Source organism: Ursus americanus, chromosome 7, assembly GCF_024610735.1.
Source record: "Ursus americanus isolate L20-20 chromosome 7, mUrsAme1.1.p, whole genome shotgun sequence".
In the NCBI taxonomy this organism is placed as follows: domain Eukaryota; kingdom Metazoa; phylum Chordata; class Mammalia; order Carnivora; family Ursidae; genus Ursus; species Ursus americanus.
The window spans coordinates 46,843,212-46,848,021 of record NC_142133.1 but is presented as its reverse complement, the minus strand read 5'-3'; the positions used below and the strand labels follow the sequence as shown (position 1 = coordinate 46,848,021).

General features: G+C 42.4%; 1 long non-coding RNA gene across 2 annotated transcripts; it reads left to right on the top strand.

Annotated features, from left to right (window-relative positions):
* Positions 1–235: 235 nt before the first annotated feature.
* On the top strand, positions 236–4,580 carry LOC123799627 (uncharacterized). 2 transcript variants are annotated; one of them, XR_006781664.2, is made up of 6 exons: positions 236–602; positions 926–1,039; positions 1,427–1,542; positions 3,469–3,541; positions 3,630–3,741; positions 4,048–4,580. It is a non-coding gene; the product is annotated as an uncharacterized LOC123799627 (long non-coding RNA). The 2 variants fall into 2 exon arrangements; XR_015725231.1 differs by lacking the exon at positions 1,427–1,542.
* Positions 4,581–4,810: the final 230 nt, after the last annotated feature.

The window sequence follows — 4,810 nt, the reverse complement described above, 5'->3', positions numbered from 1 at the left end:
ACTTCTTGAGGGCATGTACCATCGCCTTTGAACTTGTATACTTGATGCCAAACACAGAGCCTGGCACATGATAGGTATATAACAAGAGCTTATTGAAAGCAAGAATGAAAACAAATGAAGATAAAAACCATTATATGGGCTTCTCTATTTAGGATCTGAGTTTCAGTGTATCCAAGAATAGCTGGGAACACTTGCAAAAAAAAAAAAAAAAAAAAAAAAAAGGAAGAACACACTCTTGTGTCCTGCCCTTCTGTGTCCCTTCTCCCCAGGAGATTCAGATTCATCAGGACTGGGGTGAAGTTCCAGAATGTAAATGTTTGAAAATACAACTAGTGGTTAGGACAGAGGCAAAAGATAAGAATCATTGATCTGATTTCTCCTGGGAGCCGGAGGGATGCAGGGGAATTCTGCCTCCAGAATTCGTGGAAAAAGGCAGGAACCTTGAAGCTCGAGATGCTTTTCCTCACTCTGTTTTGTTACGAGTCAGTGTTTGGGAATCAAGAGAAAACTTTACTCTTCCCCGTTTGAAATCAATCGCTTTGTGAGGACTCGATGGATTGGTTGGATGGCTTTGTGTTATGAACACATTGAAAGAAAATATGGTAAGAATTAAAGAATGTTTTGGTAGACATGTAAAATTCTTAAAAGATTCCTCAGGAGATCAGAAGCTTTCAGGTTAAGATTTTCCATTTTTTCCTGGGAAAAGTTAAAATTTCCCCCTTAACTGGTTGCTTTTAGTGAATTCTTGCTTTGTGAAGAATTTGCTTGTTCAAGTACCTCCCCTCTACATAATTTATTTTCTCATTTTCTGATGGATTCTTTCCAACAGCAAAGATGCTAAAATATCTCACATCTCTTTTTCAGTAAGTTATGGTCTCCACTTAACCCTCCAGCTAATATTCTATTTTTCTGCTTTCATGAATAGCCAAACTCTGTGATAGAAACTTGAAGAACACTATCTCTGGGCTGACGGGGATATGTTCAGCACTGGAGTCACAAGTAAAAGAAGTGGGCCTTGGAAAGGGGTCAGAGAAGGGACGTGAGTATGATTTCCGTAGGATAGCAGAGCAGCAGTCTAAAAATACTTATTGGACACACTCAGGGTTTAGAAGTGAGAGTGGCAGACAGATCTAGCCATCAGTTGACGAGCAGAGAGTGAAGGGAGGCAAGCTAGGAGTCAGTAAGCCCCTGATTTTTTCTATCAGTTTGCCTGTGAAGAGAAGGGAAAATGAAAAGACATGCTCAGAGGAACTAGGAGATCAATTTGAAAATTATAGGGCATTATCTAACCTGGGTGAGGTTTGGGCCATTGGACTGTTTGGAGCAAAAGGATGAGGTTACTTAATTAAAATTGGCTGCACTTAACTGTGTGACCCGTATTCCTGTCCTCAGACTCATCAGCTGATTTTCCAATTTTACTGTCTAGGAGGTGGAAGAGGGATCACGTATATTCCAGAGAGATTCTCTTCTTATGGTACCAGCACAACATAGAGCAACACTAAGTAGCTGATGTTGTCAAGTTCAAATGGGCCACCATGTGAGGTACTGAACTGTCATGGTTGACCAAGGGACATTGAACCCCTAAGGTCAATTCTGTCCACAGCATTTTCCTTCCAATGGGACTACAATACAAGAAATTCCACCATGAGAGCCGATTCCAAGAACGTGATGTTAGCATACTGAATTGCATTAGCTTAAATTTGGAAGAGTTCCTTTAGTTAAGTTAAATCTGTGATCCAGTTTAGAAAACTCTTTCACTATCACCATAAAGCTTTAGTTTGAACTTGGCCATGAGACACCTACTGATTTCCAATCTGTTTTTCTTCATGAGGAGAACTAATTGCCATCTGAGTTAACCAGAGCAGCTGGCTACCATTTAACAAAGGGGAGGTCCCTCAAAGAATGGGAATCAAGGCAATAGGTATGAGAATACAGAAAGGCTTCTAGAATGTCGCCTGGGGAGTATCTACTTGAGTGAAGTATAAGACCAAGGGTGGGGGTATCCAAGGATGTAGCTTCAATGGTTGGAACATTATTGAAAGAATACAAAAAACACCTGTAGGGTATTTCTTTCATCATTTTGTCCAGCTTTTTGCTGTGAGTGACAGAGCCCCATGGCTCTGCATGGCAAGGTGCCTGGCACAAAGTAGATAATAAATATTTGATGACTAATAAATACCTGTTCACAGCACACCAACTATTTAAGAATATGTTCCTTAGCATAAAAATGTCCCAGATTTGATTGCTACTTTCACCTCAAGCTCGTTATTTCTGTTATCTCACTAACTCAGGTACTTTTCTGTGAAACAGATGTACTGATCGTGTTTATCTCATTGAGCATAAGTAAGTATAGATACATCCACATACCTACACTCACAGATATCTCTTTCCCTGTCCACCTCTTTCTCTATCTCTCTAAAGAACCATAAAATCATACTTGAGGTGTGCGTCCATGGCAGACACCATTCTAATTTTTTCCCATAAATTAACTCAACAAATCTGTGTGTAAGGTAGCTTCACACACGAAGACATAGGCACAGAGAGGTTAAGTAACTCACTCAGCTGATGAGGAGAAAGCTGGGATTTGAAGTCAGGCAAAGTAGCTGGTGAGTCTGTACTCAATAACGGTGCCCCCTTTCCAAGGGAATGCATGTAAAATTATGTGACATTGGGTCTAGCACAATTTCGCCCTTGCACTACTATTACCATTACTATTACTATTTATTACTTTAGTCTCATGTTAAACTCTTGTTTCGGTTCAGAGTATCCCCTGAAAGGGGGAGAAATAAGATCTCCAAAGCTGAGAGGCTGGGAGAGGATGATTCTCACCCCCGAGGACACAGACAGTCGTGTGTTTTGGCAATAACCTCTGTCGGCTTCTCCAGCTTTTGTTTGAGTTTTATTAAACGTGATTATAACACATCCCCTAGGGAGAAACTAATTTCCTGGGGTTCTCAGTACAGCATCTAGCATAGCACACACACTTGACAGTTTACTTCCAAAGTGATTATCACACTTGTGTTAATCTATCAGCCAGCAAATGACCCCCAAAGATTCACGGAGACTGAACAATGCGGTGCTAGATCAATATCATATTTCACTTTGTCGGCACAGGATGTCTGGGATCGCTGAGCGGGATGAGAGTTAAATGAACTATCGGATTATTGAGCAGGTTTCCTCTGGAGTCATCCCAGGATTCATCAGATATTAACTAGAAGCCTAATTTTTGTTGACCATAGACCCAGAAGGAGATAAAAAGTCTTTTATTTGATAGCTGATAAAGTATAACTTACGGCACATGTGGTAATTAATGAGAAGTTTTCCTAGTGATAAAGAGCCCTTCTATATTGTGGTAGTGATTGCTTGTACGTTGATAACCCCCTCTAACTCTCCAAGCTTTTAGAATGCATTGTATCCTCATAAGTAGTCCCTTTCACCTTGTATATTCTCACTTCTTATTCTTCCCAGCATTTTTGGAGGCAAAATTAGTATTCCTGGATAATTCCTCCCCCCTTTTTGCTTTGGACACTAGATTGTGAAGGTGGGTTATTTAACAAATACTTATGTCCTGTTTTCTCTGGGTTCTGTGGGAGACAGAGTCAAATGAGGCACACGACCTATCATTACAGAGCGTCGTCGAACAGGAAGAGCCAAACAAAAAGAAATAACTGAATATCTGGGAGCCAGTTGTACTTTGTAAGGCGACTGACATTTTGAAAAGAGGAGAAGAGAGTGTGAGAGGTGAAATAACCCACATTTAAGTCACGAGGGTGATGTACGGAGGAGGCACGGGGCTCTGTGCTGTGTACGGTGCATGTTGTGTGTGTGTGCGTGCTGTGTATGCACACGGGCTGTGTGTGTATGTGCGTGCATGCGGGCATGGGATGGATCTTAGGAGTTCTATTCCATCCAAATGTCTGGGAACTGACTCATGGGCAGAAGGGCGATTAGTCAGGATAGGATACACCGTGCTGCAGTGACAACTCCCACATCTCATTGTTTATTACAACAGATGACTTTCTTGCTCACACGATTTGTCCCCTTCAGGTCTGCTGTGGCTTCTATTGCAACATTTCCCTACTTTTGGACTCCCTCTTACAGAGCGGCCACCATCTTGGATGCTGTGATTTGTTGCCGCAGAAGGAAAAGAGAGTGAGCTTCTTGAACTGGCCATGGAAGGCTCACAACTAATTGGCCAGAACCAGTCATGTATCCTTGAAGAACCAGAGATGGGCTGGAAGTATAATATCACCATGTGCCCCTGAAGGTAGGGAGCTGGAAATGTTTGGTGAACAGCAGAAGTGACAAACTCAAATGACCACAGAACCTGCACCAGGAAAGTCGGAGGCTAGTGAAAGGCATTTCAGGCTCTTTTCCCAGCACCAGGGAACAGCAGTGAGCCATGGTGAAATGCACAGAGGAATAAAAACCAGGACGACCTGATTCTAACCCCAAACCAGCAGCCTGACTGAGGACATGTCTCTAGGTCAGTTTCCCTATCAAAACCAGTTTTCTAGGACTGTTCTGGGAATTACAGGATATCGATGTTTTGTGGGCAATAAAGGGTGAGGAAATGTTTGAGGAGCACTTAGAGTTTTCCTGTCCTCTTCTTCCCTGCTCTCGTGTCTCCTGCCCTTACCCATTTGGTTGTGGGTTGTGTTTTCTCCAAAGTTAACTGAATGAATACAGCTGGAGTACTTGTGTCAAGAAGTGGGCAGGCCTGAGTCTTCAGGGAAAAGAAGGTATGAGGCTGAGTGAGAGGCCAGTTGGCAGCGGCTTTCATCCAGGGGGCTTGCTGCCCTCTGCCAGA